The sequence below is a fragment of the Protopterus annectens genome, chromosome 14.part0 (genome assembly GCF_019279795.1).
Source record: "Protopterus annectens isolate FY-2018-M chromosome 14.part0, PAN1.0, whole genome shotgun sequence".
Taxonomy (NCBI): Eukaryota; Metazoa; Chordata; order Ceratodontiformes; family Protopteridae; genus Protopterus; species Protopterus annectens.
In genome coordinates this window covers 1,099,797,839-1,099,822,050 of record NC_056748.1, presented here as the reverse complement: position 1 = coordinate 1,099,822,050, position 24,212 = coordinate 1,099,797,839, and the positions used below count along the sequence as shown (strand labels likewise).

The 24,212-nt window shown below is 42.0% G+C and overlaps 1 protein-coding gene across 1 annotated transcript in view; it reads left to right on the top strand.

The window, feature by feature from the left end:
• LOC122788766 (major centromere autoantigen B-like) overlaps window positions 1-24,212 on the top strand; it is a 39,906-nt gene that overhangs the window by 186 nt on the left and 15,508 nt on the right. The gene's annotated exons all lie outside the window — the stretch shown is intronic.

Sequence of the window (24,212 nt, the reverse complement as noted above, 5' to 3'; positions counted from 1 at the left end):
AGTAAATCCACACCACAAAACACAGCAACGGAAAGGCACCAACATTAACGCTATTCAATCCAAATGCGTTTTCGTTTGTATCCCAACACTTCATCAGATGTAATTCATTAGGCAATTCTAACTAGTTTAAATACCCCATTCAATAAATTAATTAAAAAATTCACCAATTAAATTAAATACAACATTTAAAAGAACATCATTTAAAAATACCTTAATCTAATTTTTAATTCATCACCATTTCATTATATGCAAACATCTTTGGAAGAACATTCAATACTCATAAAAAATAGAAAATAAATAAATGCTTATATATTCCAACAGGAATTAATATGTTTCATGTATTGCATTTTGAAAAAACGCAAGTTCTTAATTATGAAGAAGGTATTGGTCAGTGAATATACTGCCATCTATAGACCATACATATATATTGCATTTAAATTGTTATTTCCCAAAGGAAAATTACTGAAAATAAATTCTGTTGAGTACCCATTTCCCTATAGGTCCTTTCTGACTCATTTACACAGCAATCTTTTTCACTATTTCTAGCATGTTGAAGGGTCAGTTGCTGGCGTCCTCTCCTGTTCAGCTGGTGAATCTGGGAATCTTGAGGCAATGTTACAATTGCCTCATGTACACAGACAACCCTCTCCTCCTCCCAACAAATACAAATATATGCGAGAGATGCAACTATGTAGCCAAACTGGAGGCTGAGCTCTCTCAATTCAGTACTGGCAAGACCAGTCAGGAGGAGAAGGTAACCACACACACCACAAACCCAGTCTCACATAGAACTATCACAACTGCAAACCAAACACATAAACACACAAAAACATACTGAGGCTGATTAAAAATCTACCAAAACAACAGAGGCCTCCAAAGCAGACACCCAAGCAACCACCACCTCAAGACATAGCACATGCAACACATAGTTCACAAAGTCAGTGTGCTAAACAGTCACAGCCCTTAAGGCCAAACAACATGCCAGACACACTTGTAATAGGTGACTCCATAGTGAGACACACTGACGTCCCGCTCACCAGACTGAACAAGGAAAAGGTCACAGTAAGCTGCCTGTCGGGAGCTAGAATCCGCCACATAACACAAGCACTCAGGTCACTCCACAGCAAGTACAAATATGACTCAGTCATTGTACATGCCGGTGTGAACGACCTGAGACGATACCTCCCTGGACTACATGAAAAGAGACATAGAGGAGCTCTCTGATTATGTAGCCCAGGCCGGTATGACCCTGACCCTGAGCAGCATCTTACCCTCACCAAGAATGATGCCACAGTACAAAGACAAAATGATCAGTTTTAACAATTGGCTTAATTACTGGTGTCATTCTAAGGGGATCAATGTCTGTCTGCTTGGGATGACATGCTTGACAAGCCACGCTGCTTCAAGGGATGGCTTGCACCTGTCACCCTGGGCTTCCGGTAATTGGCCAAGGCTCTTGCCACCCCATAGTGCCTTTTTAGGCAAGGCTCAAATGACAAACCTACCTCCCTAGAAAACACAAGTGGAAAAAACTAAGGGTAATGCTGCTCAATGCCAGAAGTCTAAACCTCAAGATGCACTCGAAGCCCTCCTCAGTATGGAGAACATCGATGTCTGTGCAGTGACTGAAACCTGGTTCAAGGCTCCTGAGAGCACCCCAGCACTATCTGGTTTTACCTCATATCATGCTTTCTGGCCCCAAAACTTGGACCGAACCACAAAAGGAGGGAGTATCCATTTTCATCAAAGATACCCACACCTCCAGGTTAGTGGCAACGCACAAAGCATCGGAGACTATCCAGGTGCAACTAACCATAGGCAAAACTGCCTTACAGTTTGTAGCATGCTACAGACCACCCTCTCAAACTCAGGAACCCCACACAGCCTTCCTGAAGACACTGGAGAGTATGAATGTCTCTCCAAATACCATAATTTTGGGAGACTTCAACTACCCAAACATAGACTAGGAACATTACTCAAGCCCCAACACCCTAGCCCAAAGGTTCCTAGAATTCATAAACTCAAATGCAATGGAACAACTAGTCACCATTCCCACAAGAGGAGACAATATACTAGACCTGATCATCACAAACATGGGGACAAAATGCTCCACACCGGAAGTATATCCCTCTTTGGTAAGATCAGACCATAAATTAATCTCACTGGAAATCCACATCCCGCCCCCTCCCCCTGCACAAAAGATCACAGTGAAGAACTTCTCAAAAGCAAACTTCACACTTCTTAAGACTGAAGTGGTATCCTTCAAGGCCCCTGGGCCAGTTTAAACCACAACTCACACTGCTGATTCCTTTGCAAATGCCTTCTATGGGCACCTTCAAGAATGCATGGATCATGCAATCCCAAATAAAACCAAGACCCATTCCCCCAAAGGCAGGCGCCCGGTCTGGTGGACCCCAGCCATAAACAAACTTTACAACAGGAGGAGGAAGCTACTACATGACAGAGCAAAATCCCTAAAAGGGAAGGCATCTCTGATCAGTACTAGCAAAAAACTACGATCACTCATAAAATCATCCAAGGCCAACTTTGAGAGAAAAATCGCAAAAGACACAAAAGACAATCACAAGGCCTTCTTTAGCTATGTTAGAAACCTGGGTGGAAACTCCCAGATATGCTCAGAGTTAGTCCAAAATGACACAAAATACACTGAACCCACTGACATTGCCAACATTCTGGCAGACAGGTTCAGTGCAAATTTCTCCTCCCCTTCCCCCCCAAAAGGAGAAATAACTATCCCAGCAGAGTGTAGCCTCCCTAACATCTCAGATGCCCAGGTGAGAGCCGCCCTCTCTAAAGCTAAAAACACAGCATCAATGGGACCGGATGGTGTCCCGGGCTGTGTGCGCTACATGAACTCCAAGAGGAACTAAACCCACACATAAGGCTGCTGTTTAATCTTAGCCTTACTACAGGATACGTACCCAAAGAGTGGCGTACGGCAACAGTGGTCCCACTTCACAAAGGCGGTGCTTCTACGGACCCTGGAAATTACCGCCCCATAAGCTTGACAAGCCTGGTCTGCAAAGCTATGGAGAGGATCATTATGGAACTCATAAACAAAGATATTGGGGACCTACAGACATTGGATTCTACCCAATTTGGCTTTGTCAAGGGCAGATCCTGCCTTTTGAACTTGGTCGACTTTTTTGAAACAGTCACTAAGGCCATTGATGAGGGTAAGGCAGTTCACACAGCCTACCTTGACCTTGCAAAAGCCTTTGACACAATACCCCACTCGGGCATCATAGACAAACTCACCAGCTTAAATGTAAACCCATATGTCACAAGATGGGTTGCAAACTGGCTCAAGGACAGAACCCACAGGGTCAGAGTTGCTGGAGCTATGTCAGACTCTAAGCCAGTCACAAGCGGTGTCCCACAGGCCTCAGTCCTGGGACCCCTCTTGTTCGGCATTTATTTTTCTGAGGTACAGGCAAACATAGGAGGATTGTGGCTGACAAAGTTCGCAGATGACTGCAAACTGGGCGCCATAACTGATACTCCAGCGGACACAAACATCCTTCAGAGAGGCCTCATAGAAATGGATAATTGGTGCCAGAGCCATGGCCTTAAGCTGAATGCCAAAAAATGTATAGTCATACCCTTTGGGAAAAACAAGGTACTGACAAATTACCACATAGGCGGTAATCCATTAAGTACGGAAGAGGTAATCAGGGACCTAGGGACCCAGGTTGACAGTAACCTCTCATTTGACACTCACATTGCCAAAGTGGTTAGGAAGACCTTCTATATTGCCCACCTTATCATGAAGGGTTTCACATCTAGATCAAGAGAGGTCATTGTGCCCTGTACTCTTCTCTTATCAGGCCAATGATTGAGTACAATGCCCCATTTGGGATGTATCTCACCCGACACCTGCAGCAGTTGGAAAGACTCCAAAAGTTCCTCACCAAGAGGATAAAGGGTCTTAAACATATGTCACATGCTGCCCGACTGAAAAAACTCCAGCTCTATTCAGTCGCATACCGCCTACTCAGAGGTGATCTGTGCCTGACGTACAAGGCCATGTCCAATCCTGAATTAATGGACATGCTCCACCTCAGAAAATCCAAATCCATCAGAGCCACGAGAACAAGTGACTTAAACCTCAACACAGAAATAAATAGGACGTGCTGGAGGGACAGATTCATAACCCAGAGGCTCCCTACACTCTGGAACAGAATCCCAGTCCATGTTAGGCAGAGCCCCTCACTGACTCTATTCAAGAGAAATCTCGACGAGTGGATGGGAGATCGTAGGTTTACCCCGGGGGTCATCTCTGTGTCATTACTAGACAGAAGCATAGTAAACTAAACCCTAAAAGGGCGTAGTATTCTCATCCTAAGGGGTGGTGTAAGCCACACACACTCTGGCTAGGCTTATAAATGCCCTAGGGCAGATAGCCTAGTACGAACCTATGAACCTATGATATATAGACTGTATATTATATAGCATATATCAGGGACAGAAATAGATTAAAAATAAAAACAACTGGGTGCCCAATCCTGTTATGTGCACTGGTGCCAGGACTGAAAAAATAGTGACAGTATAGAATCCTCAAGATAAACATTCATACAGCAGGGTTATGCCGGGCTCAAGGGGAGGATGGCCCCCTGTTGTCGAAGGAACTAGTACTCCACAAAAACACAAAAACAGACAGGCCACAAAAACAGTGATACAAATGATAGAGTGGACTATTGAGGATAGAACGAAATTATGTATTGTTACTATTATGCAAAAAGCCCAGAATTTCCAGATAGAAGATATTCAAAAAGATTAAGAAAGAAATTAGAGGAAAGAAAAATACTTGCATAAGAAAAAAAAAAAAAAAACTGTCAGAAGCCTCATTTGCAAATTTGTGTTTGTTAATACAACAGATCCATGAAAAGCATTATATAGACCAAGAAATCCTGGGCCATTTGGTAAAAAAAAGTGATAAGAGGAAGTGCAAAAATATAAAGAACAAAACCTAAAGATTTTTGAAAGGTATTAAAAGGAATTATACAATGCCTACTCTAAAACGTGCACGCTGATTGGCCAGCCCAACCAGCGTGCCCGTTGTAAATCCCTCAATATACTAACGGAAAAAGGTCCGGTCGCCCAGACTTTTTCCGTTAGTATAAAACACTGTCTCGCTATGTTAAAAGAGTTTAACATAGCGACACAGATTTAAAAAAAGCAACGGAGATCTCCGTTGCTTTTTTAAAGCTGTCTCGCTATGTTAAACTCCTTTAACATAGCGACACAATGTGTAAAAAGCAACGGAGATCTTGCAATCTCCGTTGCTTTAAACCTGTCTCGCTATGTTAAATGAGTTTAACATAGCGAGACAGCTTTAAAATAAGCAACGGAGATCTCCGTTGCTTATTTTAAAGCTGTCTCGCCATGTTAAACCCATTTAACATAGCGAGAGTAAAGCAACGGAGATCTTGCGTTCTCCGTTGCTTTTGCCAACTCTGATGTACTGCGTAGGCATGCGCAGTACATCAGAACTGCCGCGAACACCAGACAGCTGCGGAAGGGCAGCAAAGAGGCATTATACAATGCCATTATTTAAGAAAAGTAATTATTTCTTTTCTTAAATAATGTCATTATATATAATAACCCACTTCTGGGTGTGGGTAATGCTGGATTTACCACGGTTGTCTTTGTTTGGTCCTCGGGCTTAGCCCGGGACCAAACCACGCCAACCGTGGGTAAATCCAGCATTACCCACACCCAGGCGTGGGTTATTGCTATAATATGGGCATGAGAAAGAAAGAGAAATCTGATATGGTGTAATATGTATGCAAAGGAGTAAGCCAAACTAATCAATACAAATAAGCAGCTCCAAAAATATTTGAAGAGAAATACAGGCAAAGGCACCCAGATATGAAAAATTTCACAAGATAAAAAATAAGATCAAACCAAAAGATGGAAGCAAGTCAAGCGACAACCAAAACCAAAAATAAAGACTTGCAAGGAGTGTCCAAATAGAGGTCGGAAACCAGGATTCCTTCTTAAAAGGATCTTTTATTGAAAATCACAAAACACCAAGATCACAGAGGGGGAACATAGAACAGATTAGTTAAACAAATAGAAGCTGAAGTTATGGAATACATGTGAAGTGAAAGATTTAGTGTAGAAGGTCTAACACAGGTTATGTTACAGCATGATGGTATAATGAGTCATAAAAATAAGGAGAACAAGGTGAAGTGGGAGACGTCTGAAGAAGAAATATGGACATGGGAAAGAAAAAGAGATTTAATATGGTGCAAAATTTATGGAAAAGAGAAAGCAAAACTAATAAATACAAAAAGAGCAGCACCAAAAATATTTGAAGAGAAATATGGGTAAAGACATCTGGATATGGGAAATTTCACAATAAAAAAATAAGAACAAAGGGGGAAGTAGAAAAAAAAGACTATTAATGGAGAACCTAAAGAAATAGAAACTGCAGTTATGGAGTATCTGCGAAGTGAAGGACTTAGTGTAGAGGATCCAACTCTGGTAATGTCACAGCATGATGGAACACAGAGTCCCCAAATTAAGGCGAAACAAGTAGCTCAGGAAGCATTAAGATATTCTGGAGCCTTCAGTAGGAAGTTGGTACAAAAGTTCAGTTGCTGTTGCACAACAAGAGAAGGACCAGGAAACAGTGGCAACTCTGATGCAGTCAATGTTGTGGAGTGATAGGCCAGTGAGTTCCCAGACAAAAGAGCAAAGTATGATGCAGGATGCAAAGAATATGTCACAGGAAGATGTGTTATGGAAAAAATATATTGTCTCATGAATATTCTTCACAAAATGTATACTTGCAGTTTCTTCACAAATGAGTCAAATAAAATATTTACAAATGTTTATGTTAAAGCTAAAATGTAGTATAGATGCATAATTATGCAAAACACAGTTTCACATAAGTTGTAGCTTTGTATTTCAAGTATCTTGCAACTGTATTCTCTTTAATATCAAATTATAAGTGTACTGACAGATAACTGAAGGCAAAGTAAGTGTGGAAGGAGTTAAGGGATGTTACTATGTTCGAAAGAGTCTGGTTTTAGAATATTAATGAAGGGAAGAAGAGAAAAAAAAACAATGTGATAGAGATCTTTTTTAAGCTCTGTCCTCCTTAGGATGGGGGATGAGTCGTTGCAAGAATGTTTTCAAAGATAGTGTGTACTGATATTAAATGTAACAAAGTCAAAGGTCAGATTCTTAGGCCAGTTGGTTTATGTTTTAAAGAAGGCACATTTGTGAAATGTTCATGTGAAGCTAAAAGCAAGGATCACGAGAACATAAAATATTTTTAAATTATATTATTTGTTAAAAGCTGTGTTATGTCAGAGTTCTGCATGCATGAAACTGATAAGAAAAGGTATAAAATTGTGTTATTTTTATGTGTTTTGAGACTGATATGAAATTTTGAGTAGGCAGTCTCCCAGCACTGTTTGTCTGGAATAAACTAATACTTTGCAGATCCTAAAGAGTTATTCTTGACTCAAGATTGAAATGTAAATCTCTTTGTTATTTATTTATTTCTTGCACTTTAACAGATGTTCTGGAACTTTCTGTAGACTGCCTGCAGGAAACAGAGAAAAAAGAATGTGCCCTCAGTTTAGAGGGAAATGATCTAAGGGAAAAGTTGCTTGATTTAATAGCGGTGGATGGACATATTAAGATTGATGAAAGAAATAGATTACAGAAAGTCAATAAGACCAAAAAGGTTCGAAGTCTGATAAAACAGATAGTACAGTGGTACAGCGGTTGTGTTGTCGCATCACAGCAAGAGGTTCTCTGGTTCGATTCTCGGCTGGGGGGCTTTCTGTGCAGAGTCTGCATGTCCTCCTTGCATTCGTGTGGGTTTCCTCTGGGTGCTCCAGTTTCCTCCCACGTTACAAAGATATCCATCTGGAGCATTTCTCTCTGGGACTCCACTGAATATTGGCTTTGTTCCAAGTCGGACTTTCCTGGTAAACACATGCTAAATAAATAGATAAATGAAATAACAGATGAACACTGTAATCAAGACTATTAACAGAAATTCATGGGATGTAATGGAGGTAAATAGGATATATTACTGTGAAACTAAATTACTAACAGATAAAATATTACCACAAAAGTACAGGGCAATAAGGGAAAGGAAGGGAAGAAATCAAATGCCATTACTGAAATATCAAATAGAGAAAACTTATAAAACAATTAAGGACGAGTATAGACGAGGGAACAGATCAACAAAAATACTTAGAAAACTAGAAGTGATAAAAGCAATGTGCAATATTACAACAGACCAGGATTTATCATACACTATTGCAAATAATAAACTGAAGCTAACAGCACAGGCAGAAAAACTTAGAGAATATGTAGATAAGTATAAAGGAAAAAAGCAGTTCACTGATGACAAAAAGTTTTATAGAGAATTGGGAAACAAAGCTAAAGGAATAGAAACACCACCATAAAAACAAAGAAACAGACACATTTTGGAAAAATAGCCACGAAGATCCCATAGAACATAACAAAGATGCTGAATGGATAGAAAAAGTAAAAGAAACAGTAAGAAGTTCAAATCTGCAGGATATGAAATGGAATTATGTAACGGCTAGAGAAATTGAAACAAAATTAAGAAAAGCTCCTAACTGGAAAACCCCAGGCCCAGATGGAGTTCCTAACTTTTGGCTACAAGTATTAACATCTTTACACAAAGATTTAGCCCTGAGTAAGAACTACTTACATGCATGCTTCAAACAGGCAGCAACAACAGGAAAAACTAAACTCCTCCTTAAGAGTGAACCTGCAAGCTATCTTAAAAACTAGAGGCAAATAGCTTGCCTTTCAACAATGTATAAACGTTATATTGGAACTGATACTGACAGAGTTTATAGTCATTTAGAAGAAAACTCAATCATGGCAATAGAACAAAAGGGTAACAATGAAAGTAATATGGAACAAAGGATAATGTGTCATTAAATCACATCATAATGGAAAAGTGTAAAAAGGGGAAGAATCTAAGTATGGCATGGATAGATAACAAAAAAACATTTGACAGCATCCCACATTTGTGGATAAAGGAGTGTTTACAAATGTGTAAGATACACCCTGCATTGATCAATTACATTACAGTGACCATGAAACAGTGGCAAACCACTTTGCAGCTAAGCTATGATAAAGGGCAATTTATTATTCTAGGGATAAAAATTCAAAGGGTGCTATTCCAGGATGACTCTTTTGTCACCATTGCTCTTTTGTCTTGCCCTTAACCCATTAAGATGTCTACTTAACAGATTAGGATATGGTTGCAATTTGGCTACCAGAAAGCAAAGTGTAAAGATTTCTCATTTCCTTTTTGCACATAATTTAAAACTGCATAGTTCATCAGATGACGAGCTGAAAGCACAACTGGAAGTGGTCAAAAATTTCTCAGATGATATAAGAATGTCATTTGGTCTTGATAAATGTGCAGCATTTAAAGCAGGAAAGCTGCAGCTCCAAGAAAATAGTCTGGGACAGGAATGTGATATAAAGGAACATGAGCAGGAGGGAGTGTAATTTATTTGGGAATTGATGACAGATCAGCCATAAAACATGAACAAATATGAACAAAACTTATTAAAGGAATATTTTAGAAGACTAAAATTAATATTGAAAACAGCCCTGACATATAGTGACAAAGTCCATGCTATAAACAAATTTAATCTTCCTGTTCTAACTTAGTTATGGAGTGAATGACTGGCTCCAAAAAGTATTGGATCAGTTGAACAGGAAAACAAAAATGATTCATGTTTATCAAATGACATATAAAACTCAGTGTATACCAAAATTATATATTCCTCATTCTGAAGGAGGTATGGGCCTCTTCAAAATTGATTACATGTATAGATCTGCAATTGTAGGATTGCATACATATTTGCTGATCTCACCAGATCATCCAAACATAATAAAACATGAGGAGAACAAATGTAAGATGACTTCCCTGCTTAGTTTAGTAGAAGTGGGAATGGAAGTCAAACCTGAAGTAGACAAAAATCAGGCAGCAACTAAATGTGCCATTTAACAAAAGAAATAACATAAGGTGAAGGATCAGATGCAAAGGCAAGAAATATGGAAACGGCATAAATATAGTTGCAAGTACAGAAAACTCCACGAACAACCTCATGTTGACCAGGATCTGATGCAGGAATGGTTAGAGAGAGATGAATTGATTCCAAAAGATGAAAGGTTAAAATTGGTAGCCAAGGACAGTAGACTACTTATACTTTGGTTTACAACATCCACTGAATATGTGGGAGAAACAGACAAATGCAAGCACTGTAACTGTCGCACATGTAATGGTAGAGGGCTTATGTATTGAAAGGCATAATAATGTGGTAAGAATGTTGTATTGGGAATTGTGCAAACATTACAGTACTAAAGTAGCTGAAAAGCATTGGAAATGTAAGCCACAAAGCATTATACAGAGAAAGATGAAGTTTATATCACATGGGATCAGCCATTACAGACAGTAAAAAAAAAAAAAAGGTGAGAAAACCAGATATATTAATATATGAAAAGAAAAAAAGTGGCATTGATCATTGAAATTGCTACACTCAGTGATTACAGTGTCTTACATACAGAGAAAGAGATACAGAGTTATAAATCACCTGGATTTGCACGCAGAAATGAGGGGAATATGGGAAGAAGGATAAAAGTAGTAAGAGCAATGGGTCTCACAAAATAGAATTTACAGTCGTATTTAGATATGCTACTGATGGATGCAACTTCAAATGAATTGCAGGAGGAGTCAATTCTGGCCACATTGTGGGTGCTGAGAAGAGCACTTTTGGCTAACATTAAAGATTGAAACAATACTAATTTCATAAACTTTAATCATATTTTGACTTAGGAATGGGGTCCTTTTCCATTATGGTATTAGAAACCCAAAAGACTTGGACAAATGAAACCAAACTCGTATGACTTCTCTTACACAGAAAGTCTGCTGTAGCACTGAAAAAAGAGATTCCATTTAGTGTTTGTCTGAGGTTGGGTACTCCCAACTACTCATTACTCAACCAACTTCATTATTTACTTTTGTAAGCCACACTCTTCTTACCTGTTTGTGTTTTTGCATTTCAAGTGTACCAAGGACTGTTTTGTAAGTTTCTGAGCCCCCACACCTTTCTGTGTTGGAGGGAAGCCTTCTAGCTCATCAGTGGGAGTGGTAAGCACTAGGGAGCCTATCTACCACAAGAGGAGTGGTTTCTGGCCCAGAAATTGTAGTTTATTGGCCGTTTGGGAATTTTTTCCATCCCTTTCAACTTTCTGGTTTAAAAGCAGTGTTTGCGCACCATGCAGCAGTGCTCAGCTGAGGTAAACTATTACTGGTGCCAGAAAGTTTGCTCTTCAATTTTCCCGTCAGAACGTGCTTGTTCTTTTACTTCTCGTACTTCAATTAGCTTAATCAGCTAGCCCTTTAACAGGCTTTTGTAGCATTTATTGTAGCACACACAGGTGCTATCAGCACTAGCTGTTCCTACTCAGTAACAACACCAGTACTTATTAGTTATGACCACCCCTCCTGGTATGACTGTAAGGCAATTCCCTGTGCTTTCTCCTGCTAACCTCATGCACTTGGGCATTCTGAGACAGTGTGGCAACTGTCTAATGTACACAGACAACCCTGTCCTCTTACTTCCCAATACTCATACCTGTGAGAGTTGCATTTATATCACCAAACTGGAAGCAGTGCACGCTCCAACCAAGACTGGACTAGCTGGTCAAGAGGAGAAGTTCAACACCTGCAACTCACTACATAGAACACACAGCCCTCCAAAACACCAACCATCACAACCCACACATAGAAACACAAACCATACACCCACCTTCGCGGAGGCTCTCAATAAAAATTTACCCAAGAAACAGAGACCCCCGAGACAGAAATGCACTCGACCACCACAACACAGCACCAGCTCCAGAACACATAGATCACCACCACAGTGTGTCCCTCAACCTAAGCCCTTAAGGCAAAACACTTTGCCCAATGTACTAATCATAGGAGATTGAATTGTGAGGCACACTGATGTCCCACTCACTAGGTTGAACAAGGAGAAGGTGACAGTCAGTTGTCTATCAGGTGCAGGATCCGCCACATAACACATGCACTCAGGTCACTCCACAACAAGTACAAATATAACTCAGTCATTTTCCATGTGGGTGTGAATGACCTGAGATGTACTTCCCTGGACTACATGAAAGAGATGTGATGGAACTCTCGGATTATGTGGCCGAGGCAGGTATGACCCTAGCCGTGAGCAGTATTCTACCATCACCCAGAATTATACCACAGTATGAGCAGAAAATGATTGACTTCAACAACTGGCAAAGTTCCTGGTGTCATTCTAAGGGGATCCAGTATTTGTCTTCCTGGGACGACATGATCGACAGACCTCAATGCTTTGCCAGAGACGGCCTGCATCGGTCACCCCTGGGATTCCTGGTACTGGCTAATGCTCTCGCCACCCCTATACGGCCTTTTTTTAGGCAGTGTTCCAAAGACAAAAATTCCACCATAACAGCTACAAACAAATGCAATCTGAGGGTCATGCTGCTCAATGCTAGAAGTCTAAATCTCAAGATGTACTCGCTTGAAGCTCTCCTTAAAATGGAGAATGTCGACATCTGTGCTGTAACAGAGACCTGGTTAAAAGAGGCAGAAAGCACCTCTGTGCTCCTAAGCTACAACCCATTCCATACCTTTCAGCCCCAGAATACATCTGGAAGCTCCAAAGGCGGTGTTGTCTTCATATTCTTAAAGGATACGCACACCTCTAGACTGGTAGCCCAGCATAATGCATCTGAGATACTTCAGGTACAACTAACACTGGGTAAGACGGAAATACAAGTCATAGCCTGCTACAGAACCCCAAACATGTCTTCAGACTCTCACTCCAACTTCCTAAGCACCCTGGAATCTATCAAGGTCCAACCCAATACTCTCATACTGGGTGACTTCAACTACCCTTCCATCAATTGGAAAAACTATTCAAGTACCAATGTACAGGCCCAACGCTTTCTGGAATTTATCACTTCCAATGCCCTGGACCAGCTCATTCTGACCCCCACTAGACGAAGCAACATCCTCAACCTGGTTATCACCAACATGGGAGACCATTGCTCCATACCTGTAGTCAATCCCTCCCTGATTAAATCTGACCACAAACTGATCACCATGGAAATCTGCATCTCACCTACACCCCCGCTAAGGTGACCACCCTGAAAAACCTCTCTAAGGCTGACTTTGGGCTCCTAAAAACAGAGGTGGGTAACTTCTCGGCACCCACACCAATGGAAAATAGCTGCATGACTGCCGAATCATACACCAGTGCACTGTATGAGCATGTACACAAATGCATGGACCTTGCCATACCAAATAGAACTAAGACGCTCTCCTCCAAAAAAAGGAAGACAATCTATTGGTCCCCAGCCATTAATAAACTCTACAACAGAAAAAAAATTAAGTCACAAGACTGGAAAACCTCCCTTATCAGTCTCAACAAAAAGTTGAGATCCCTTATCAAATCCTCTAAAGCCAGCTATGAAGGCAGAATTGCGGCTGACAACAAAAAGAATCACAAAGCCTTCTATAGCTATATCAGAAACCTCAAAGGCAATACCTAGATTTGCTCTGAATTATTGCACAATGGCACCTCTTATACTGAGCCAACAGATATAGCCAACATACTGGCCAACAGATTCAGTGCCAACTTTACCTCTCCCCTCAAGGGCCCTATCACAATACCAGAAGAAAGCCTGGTACCCACCATTTCACCATGGCACAGGTAAAAGCTGCATTGTCCAAAGCCAAGAATACAGCATCCATGGGACCTGATAATATCCCTAGCTGTGTCCTACATGAGCTACAAAATGAACTGGCACCACATCTGTGTGCCCTGTTCAATCACAGCCTTACCTCATGCTATGTCCCTAACGAATGGCGCACTGTTACAGTCATCCCATTCCATAAAGGGGAGCAACTACAGACCCTGGGAACTATCACCCCATTAGCCTAAGTCTGGTATGCAAAGCTATGGAGCGCATCATCATGGACTTGTTTAACAAAGATATATAGGCAGTCTCCAGACTCTTGACCTCATACAGTTTGGCTTTGTCCAGGGGAGATCCTGCCTGTTGAACCTGGTTGACTTTGAGGCAGTCACCAAGGCTGTGGATGAGGGGAAGGCAGTGCATACAGCCTACCTCGACCTGGCCAAAGCCTATGATACCATTCCCCACTCAGGTATCATTGATAAACTCAGCAAACTAGGCATCAATGCTTACATCACTAGGTGGTTTGCAAATTGGCTCACAGACAGGACCCACAGAATGAAAGTTGTGGATTTCAAGTCAGACTGTTGATCAGTCACGAGTGGAATCCCACAGGGCTCTGTCCTGGGCCCCTCTCCTGTTTGGCATCTACTTCTCAGAAGTCCAAGCCAACACAGAAGGACTCTGGCTGACCAGTTTCAATGATGAATGCAAGCTAGGAGTCATTATCAACTCCCCAAGTGATGCAGACATCCTACAAAAAGGCCTCTCTGAGACCAATGACTGGTGTCAGAACCATGGCCTGAAGCTTAACGCCAAAAAATGTGTTATCATCCCCTTTGGAAAAAACTAATTTCCCATGAATTACCATGTTGATGGGAGCCCACTGAATACTGAAGGAGCCATAAGAGATCTGGGCACCCAGATCAACAGCCACCTCACCTTCGACCACCACATTGCCACTGTGATCAGAAAGTCCTTCTATGTGGCACATCTTATAACCAAAGGTTTTGCATCCAGGAAGAAAGAGGTCATCATCCCTCTCTACTCATCCCTCATTAGATCAATCATCGAATATAACACCCCATTTGACATGTACCTGACCAGACACCTACAACAGCTGGAGAGGCCACAAAAGTACCTCAGGAAAAGGATCCTAGGCCTTAAATGCATGTCCAACATGGACAGACTCAAGAAACTTCAGCTGTTCCCAGTCTCTTATCATCTACTTAGAGGTGATCTCTGTTTGACTTACAAAGCCATGTCTGACCCAGCCCTACTTGAAATGCTGCACCTAAAGAAATCCCAATCCCCCCATGCCACACGCTCCAGAGATCACAACCTCATTACCACAATTAACAGAACATGCTGGACGGACAGGTTCATCTCCCAAAAAGACTGCCCATACTCTGGAATAAGCTTCCCATTCATGTCAAGCAGAGCACCTCATTGGCCCTCTGCAAGAGAAATCTTGACGAGTGGATGGGTAACAGAAAGTTCACTCCAGTGATCATTCCAGTTTCCCTGCTAGATATGGGCACTGTGAACTAACATTGGATGGCACGGTGCCTGCACAATTTTTTTGGGGCTAGGCTTGTAAAGACTCCAGGGTCATTAGCCTAGTACACACCTATGAACTCTATAGCCATTGTTTCTTAAACCATTGCAGCAGACTTTCTATTTCATTTATGTGACTTTATTGCTGCTATACCAATGCCAACATAAATAATGAAAAAAACAGACATATATTTCTTCCTAATTGTCCTCCTAATCAACTGACTGGAAGCTCAACTATTCCAGGAGATATGCACAGGGCAGGAATTTCTGGCAGGCCATTATCACATGTATATATCACCCAAGTACCACAGAGCAGGAAGCACTGTCAATATCCTGTCTATCAACATTCACATAATTCCTACAATAATTCAAGTTCAATCAATTTCTTCTTTGAACTGCCTTACAATCTGCTAATGGAAGGTGGCAGACTGGCCCATCTCCTGGCAACCCTCCCAGATTGGGACCACCTACTCTGTGGGAGACTCAGCTGGTAAGTTCTGGAAACTCCCTTCATATGACTTTGGCCTCCTTTACATTTCTTGCCTACCACCAAAGAAAGGGGACCCTGGAACACTAACTTAATAACCCTGCCACCAGGTCTGAGAAAAATGAGCTACCCTTCCAATGACAGGTGAATAGCAACCTTCTAATACATTTGGCCAGTCAGTATTAATGTGAGGATGGGTTATATGACATCTCCCCATACTTTCCAACAGTTTGATCATTGTATTATTAAATCTGTGGCACATTCTCTCCACTGCCCAAATGGAACTGGCCCACCCCCAACTCAGTCTCTGTATTACATATGACCAGCATATGTTAACACTTGGCCACCATGACTTAATTTCTTGTGTAATTATTTCTAGCAGCTCTCTAATCAACATCTGGCCAATATCATCCTCCTTAACCAGCAGATGCAGCAACATTCTCTCTGGAGCCCTTACCTAATTTACTGCCTGTTCCAGCACCTGTCTAAACTGAGGCCACCTCTTGTCTGAAACCCAGAACCATTTGATATTAGAAAGACAGTCTCTTCCAATCACTGCTGCATCTCCCTATTTGTGTTGCAGTCTACATTGCAATCTTTTTTCATAGGAGTGGCCGATGATACACTGCCATGTTTGGCTTGGTATTCTTTGAGCTGTAAAGCAAACAAAAATAAAACTAGTTAAAATGCTTCTAATATATGCTCTATTTGAGTTGGACTTCCACCTGCCAGGTAATTTAATCATCTTCTGCAATGCTCCCACCCAATGAACATATGATCCTGCCCCTATCCAGAAAAAAAAATAGCAGTGCCCTGTGAGGTTGCGGCTGTTTTGACTTGACTGGGAAATGTGCATTATTTGTCTTTTATGCACCTAAAACAATGAAAAATCCAGAACTAAAGGGAAGTACTGAAGGTAAACTAAGTTATAGTAAAGAGAAACTCCTAAAAATTTGATCCTCGGGCACACTGTGCTGCAGGCTCAATCAGCTGATGTCTGCAGAGCCTGTAAGGCCTATTAAACTCCAGGAACTCCAGCTGTACTGCAGGCTTGATCAACTGCTGTCTGCCGGGCCTGTAAGGCCTACTACACTCCAGGAGCTTAAGGAACTCTGAGAACAAGGAATTATACTCACTCATGGCCCAAGATGTCTTGCACAAGCAGACCTAACTTTTAACACATCTAAAAGGAGGAGAAGAAGGAAAAAGATGTGAAACACCAAGGAAAAGTGGAACAAGAGCAGGAATATCTGCAAGGTTAAAGATCAACCCACACAGGCCTGCACTTCCATCTATGTTAATGGACAATGTTCGCTCCCTGGAAAACAAGATGGACTACATAAGGCTAGAAGTAACTACAAATAACAAGGTGAGAAATAGTTGTGTGTTCATGTTTACAGAGACTTGGTTGAACTCTATTATCAGTAATAGTGTTGTGCATGTGGAAAGGTTGACATTATTTAGAGCTGACATCCTTGGTGGCAAATCTAGAGGAGGGGGTGTCTGTATATATGTCAATAACAGATGATGTACCAACTGTGAGACAATTACCACTCTGCTCAGAAAACATTGCGTTCATGATGCTAAGATGTAGACCCTTCTACTTGCCAAGGAAGTATAATGGCGTGAGCATCACAGCTGTTTATATTCCTCCCAGCGCCAACACCAATGAGGCACTGGCCACACTTCACCAGGCAATCAATGAGCTGCAGAATCATAATCCAGAATTCACTCACATAACAGCTGGTGACTTCAATCAAGCAAACCTGAAGTCATTTCTATCTAACTATCACCAACATGTGATCTTTGCCACAAGGGGAGAAAACATACTGGGCAGGGTATATACCGATGTCAAACTGGCTTATAAGGTGGTACCACACCCATATTTGGGAAACTTGGACCATCTGGCCATCGTGCTAATCCCTACATATAAACTGCTATTAATAAGAGACATGCCAACTAAGAAGCAAACAAGAATATGTCCAGAGGGAGCGGTCTTAGCACTCCAGGATTGCTTTGAGAACATGGACTGGAACATATTTAAGGTCACAGCTATGGAGATCCCACTCATCAATCTAGAACAGTACATAGAATTTGTGATGGCATACATAAACTCATCAATCTAGAACAGTACATAGAATTTGTGATGGCATACATATCGAAATGTGTGGACAATGTGACAACCATCAAAACCATCACCATAAGGGCCAACCAAAAATCCTGGTTAACAAGTGACGTATATGAGCTCCTAAGAGCACGCAATGCTGCCTTTAAGAAGGGAGATGAGATTGAACCTAAACAGAGGAATAAAGAAGGCCAAGCATGCCTATGACCAAAAAATCCAGAGTCACTTCTCAGACCTAAAATACTCTAGAAGTCTATGGCAAGGGGGTATAATCCTTGACAGACTACAGGCCTGTATCCACCAAATGTGATGATAACATCGGATTTCTAAATGAGCTTAACACCTACTTCAGCGGGCTTGACAAATGGAATGACACAAAGGCTATAAAACTCACCACCAGACAAAATGAGGTAGCACTCTGTCTCAACTTAGCCGATGTTCAGAGAACTCTAAGTGGGGTAAACCAAGGAAAGAGGCAGGACCAGACAGCATTCTAGGACTAGTGATCAGAGACTGTGCTGTCCGACTGACCATGGTTCTTACTGATATATTTAACACATGTCTATGTCAGGCCATAGTACCCAAGTGCTTCAAGAACACAACAATCATACCACTACCTAGAAAGTCTCAGTCAGCACACCTGAATGACTGTCATTCAGTAGCTCTCATCTCTACAGTAATGAAGTGTTTCAAAAGACTGGTCAAAGACTATTTAACAACAAATCTTCCTACAGAATTAGACCCACTCCAATTTGCTTATCGGTCCAACTGCTCCACTGCAGATGCCATCTTAATGGCACTCCACACATCCATAGCTCATCTGGAAAACAAGAGCTGTTATATCCAGTTGCTATTCATTGACTTCAGCTCTGTCTTTAACACAGTAATAGTGCAACATCTGATAGAGAAACTGATTCACTTGGGGGTCAGTACTATGTGTAACTGGATTTTGGACTTTCTTATTGACAGACTGCAAAGAGTAAGAGTTGGCAATAACAACTCGAAGATCCTTACACTGAGCAGGGGAGTCCCTCAAGGATGTATTCCCAGTCCTCTGCTGTTTACTATGCTGACACATGACTGCACAGATAGATTCAGCTCAAATCACATAATCAAATTCGTGGATGATACTATAGTCGTAGGCCTAATCAGCAATGTTGATGAAACAGCTTACAGGGAGGAAGTGAAACATTTGATTGACTGGTGTGACAACAATAATCTGTCTCTGAACGTAAACAAAGCCAAAGAGGTAATTGTAGACTTCAGGAAAAATATAGTTGGCCAACTAAACAATTTTGCCCTTTTCTCCACTGAAGTACAATCTTGGAGTTGGTATATTTAGTTAGGAGCGGGTGTGGGGAGTGCAGCCCCCCATATGGGTGTGTTTGGTTTAGCTAGATTTAGGTCCATTGGGTTGCAGGGCAAGTATTTGTTTGCCCTTTAAGTATTCAGCGAATTGAGGAAGTGAATTTTGCTGACTATGTGTCAACAATATCATGTTCATTGGAAAGGTTTTTTGGCAACGTAATATAGACCCTTTATATTGTTATATTTTTATATCTTTTTGTCTACACATTGAGCTCAAAACAATGAAATATCTTTTAGCCTGCACTTGTGTATGAGTCTAAATGACAATAAAGTTTACTTTGACTTTGAAAGAGTATGGTGTGTACCTGACCCCCATCTAATAGGTTCATAGGTAGGTACTAGGCTATCTACCTGAGGGCATTTATAAACCTAGCCAGAGTGTGCCGGCTTTCACCACCCCATTGATTAATTAACTGATCCTCTGTTAAGCAGAACCAATGAAGTGATCCCAGGGGTGTATTTTCTGTTACCCATCCACTCGTCAAGGTTTCTCTTGAAGAGTGTTAGTGAGGGGCTCTGCCTGATGTAGTTTGGAATTTTGTTCCAAAGCATGGGGAGTCTCTGTGACAGGAATCTATCCCTCTAGCATGTTCTATTTATTGTTGTGGTGAGGTTTAGCTCTCTAGAGCGCGTGGCTCACAGTGACTTGGATTTCTTTAGGTGGAGCATGTTCATCAATTCTGAGTTGGACATGGCTTTGTAAGTCAGGCAGAGATCACCTCTGAGTAAGCGATATGCCACTGAGTACAGCCGGAGTTTTTTCAGTCAGGCTGCATAGGACATATGTTTGAGACTAGTAATACTCTTGGTGAGGTAATTTTTGTGGTCTTTCCAGCTGTTGGAAGTGTCTTGTGAGGTACATCCCAAATAGGGCATTGTACTCTATGATGGGTCTAATGAGTGACGAATAGAGGGGCACTATAACCTCTTTATTTCTAGATGTGAACCCTTTAGTAATTAGATGGGCCACAAAGAAGGATTTCCTAACTACTTTAGCAATATGATTGTCAAAGGAGAGATTACTATCTATCTGGGTCCCCAGATCTCTTATTACCTCTTCTGTATTAAGGGGGCTGCCACCTATGTGGTAATTCGTGGGTGTTTTGTTTTTCCCAAATGGGATGGCTATGCATTTTTTGGCATTCAGCTTGAGGCAATGACTTTGACACTAGGTGTCCGTCTCAGTAAGGCCCTTTTGGAGGATGTCTGTGTCTGCCGGAGAGTCAATTATGGCTCCCAGTTTGCAGTCATCAGTGAACTTGGTTAGCCATAGTCCTCCTGTGTTTGCCTGTACTTCTGAGAAGTATATGCTGAACAGTAGGGGTCCCAGGACTGAGCCTTGTGGGACACCACTTGTGACTGGTTTAGAGTTGGACCTAGAGCCCACTATTCTTACTGTGTGAGTTCTGTCTGTAAGCCAGTTGGCAACCCATCTCATGACGTAGGGGTTTATGTTCAGGCTGGTGAGTTTTTCTGTAAAACCCGAGTGGGGAATGGTGTTGAAAGCTTTGACGAGGTCAAGGTAGGCTGTGTGAACCACCTTTCCCTTGTCTATGGCCTTGGTGACTGTCTCGAAGAAGTCAACCAGGTTTAGTAGGCATGATCTGCCCTTAACAAAGCCAAACTGGGTCGGGTCCAGTGTTTGGAGGTTCCCAATGTCTTTGTTAATGAGTTCCATGATGATGCCCTCCATAGCCTTGCAGACCAGAATAGTCGGGCTTATGGGGAGATAGTTACCAGGGTCAGTTGTGGCCCCTCCTTTGGGGAGAGGAATAACCGTTGCTGTGCGCCATTCTATGGGCACATAGCCTGTCGAGAGGCTGAGGTTGAACAGCGTGTTTAGGTGGGGGGGGGTTAGTTCGTTCTGTAGTTTGTGCAAGACGTAGCCTGGGACACCATCTGGTCCCATTGACGCTGTGTTTTTGGCTTTTGAAAGGGCTGTTTTCACCTGTGTGTCTGTGATTTTTTGGGACACTACACTTTTCCGGCATTGTTGTGGGCCCTTTTTGAGGTGAGAGGGGGGTGAAGTTTGCACTGAATCTATCTGCCAGGATGTTGGCAATATCAGTAGGTTCAGTATATTTTGTGCTATTTTGCACTAGTTCAGTTCATATCTGTGAGTTGCCACTTAGATACTTAACATAGCTAAAGAAGGCTTTGTGGTTATCTTTTGAATCCTTGGCTATTTTTCTTTCGAAGTTAGCCTTGGGTGATTTCATGAGAGATCTTAGTTTCTTACTGATACTGACCAGGGATGTCTTTCCTTCTTGAGATTTGCTTTTTTTCTGAACTAGTTTCTTCCTTCTATTGTATGGCCTGTTTATGGCAGGGGTCCACCAAACTGGTTTCCTTCTCTTAGAGGAGTGAGTCTTGGTTTTACTATGGATGACATGGTCCATACATCCTTGTAGGTGCTCATAGAGTGCATTTGTAAAGGTTTCTGCATCTTGGGCAGCGTTATCCTTTAGCGTGGGGGCTGTGAAACTTACCACATCTGCCTTAAGTAAGGTGAAGCTTGCTTTAGAAATGTTTTTTACTGTGGTTTCCTTAGTTGGGGGTGGTGGTGGGGTGTGGACATCCAGAGTGATTAGTTTATGGTCTGATCTAACCAGTGACGGGTTGACCTCTGATGTGGAACACCTGTCGCACATGTTGGTGATGACCAGGTCTAATATGTTTTCACCTCTGGTACGGGAGTTTACCAGCTGATCCAGGGTGTTTGAGTTGATGAATTCCAGGAAGCACTGGGCCTGGGAGTTTGTACTTGAGTAGTTTTCCCAGTGAATGGTAGGGTAATTGAAATTGCCCGATATCAGGGCATTCGGTAGGACCTTCATGTTTTCCAGTGTCTCCAGAAAGGTGGAGTGGTGGTCCTGGGTCATGGAGGGTGATCTGTAGCAGGCCACAATTTGCATTGCAGATTTGCTCGATGTTAGTTGCACATGGATGATCTCAGAGGTATCATGCTGCGCCACTAACCTGGAGATGTAGGTATCCTTGATGAATATGGATACACCCCCTCCTTTTGTGTTTCGGTCCGTATTCTGTGGCTGAAACGTGTGGTATGAGTTGTAGCCCGGTAGTGCTTAGGTGCTCTCTGGAGCCTTGAACCAGGTTTCAGTTACTGCACAGATGTCGACATTCTCCATACTGAGGAGTGCTTCGAGCGCGTGCATTTTGAGATTTAAACTCCTGGCATTGAGTAGCATAACCCTCAGTTTTTTGTTAATTGTGCTGTTTACGGAGTTGGGTTTGACTTTTGAGCCTTGCCTAAAAAAGGCACTATGGGGGCAGCAAGAGCTTTGGCCAGTATTCAAAAGCCTAGGGGTGACAGGTGCAAGCCATCTCTTGCGAAGCAATACGGCTTGTTGAGCATGTCGTCCCAGGCTGACAGACACTGGATCCCCTTTGAATGACACCAGAAGCTTAGCCAATTGTTGAAATTGGTCATTTTTTCTTTATACTGAGGTATCATTCTTGGTGAGGGCAGGATGCTACTCAGGGTCAGGGCCGTACCAGCCTGGGCTACATGATCAGAGAGCTCTTCCATGTCTCTTTTCATGTAGTCCAGGAAGGTACATCTCAGGTCATTCACACCAACATGAACAATGACAAAGTCATATTTGTACTTGTTCTGGAGTGACCTGAGTGCTTGTGTTATGTGGCGGATTCTGGCTCCCGACAGGCAGCTAACAGTAACCTTCTGCTTGTCCAGCCTAGTGCGTGGGACGTCATGTGCCTGACTATAGAGTCACCTATTACTAGTGTGTTAAGTATGTTATTTTGCCTTAAGGGCTGTGATTGTGTGGCACACTGATTTTGTGTTTTATGCGTTGTCTGGTTTGTGACGGGAGGTGCAGGTTGTTTGGGTGTCTGCTTTGGAGGTCTCTGATGCTTTTGTAGGTTTTTATTTAGAGCCTCCGAATATGATTTTGTGTATTTATGTGTATTTTTTGCCAGTGCTGTTTTAATAGGTCTGTGTGCGGCTGTTGGTGTAGTGCAAGTGTTAAGCTTCTCCTCTTGACTGTCTGTTCCAGCCTTGGGTGGAGACAGCTTAGCTTCCAGTTTAGCTGTATAATTGCATTTCTAGCATATGTTAGTGTTTTGTGGTAGGAAGAGAGGGTTGTCTGTGTACATGAGGCAGTTGTAACATTGCCTCAGGATACCCAGATTCACCAGCTGGACTGGAGAGTACACCTGAAATTGCCCTTTGGTCATGCCTGAATAGTATTGTGAGCTGCTTAGTTGCTTGGTTGGTGAGGGGTGAATAAAGAGCCTTGCCCTGCTGGGCAATCAGTGTCAGGGTATATTAGTGCTTGCTATTAGGTTTGAGCAAGTGCTGGGCTGGAGGATGCTTTCTGAGTGCTTCGGTTGAAAGTTAGACTAGTTTCAAGGGAAAAACTGAAGAGAAGACTTAGTTGAGTCGGGAATAATTTAACTGTAGCTAACCAACGTTGCCAGGTGAGCAAAACCGTGCAAACGTGGTTTTTATAGTAGGGAAATGAATGAGACAGAAATTAGCCCAAAATGGCCAATAAACTACAACTTCTGGGCTGGAACCACTCCTCTGGGGACTGATAGTTTGCCCAAAGCTCCCCTCTCTCACAGGTGAACAGAGAAACTTCCTTCTATCCAAGTAAGGTATGGGCAACTCAGAAACTAGTATCACAGCCCTGAATTCAGCACTAGCCTGAAAACTGGACTATACAAGCTTAGAAAGGTGGGAAACAAGGAATTTTTTTTGTTGTTTTTTTGAAAAGATAAGGCAGAAACAGTAAAAAATACACTTCAGCTTTAAACAACTACAAACGATCAGAAAAGGCTATCACACTTTAGTGTGTAGCCTACAGCAGTTAAACAAATTATTTAAACAAAAAAAAA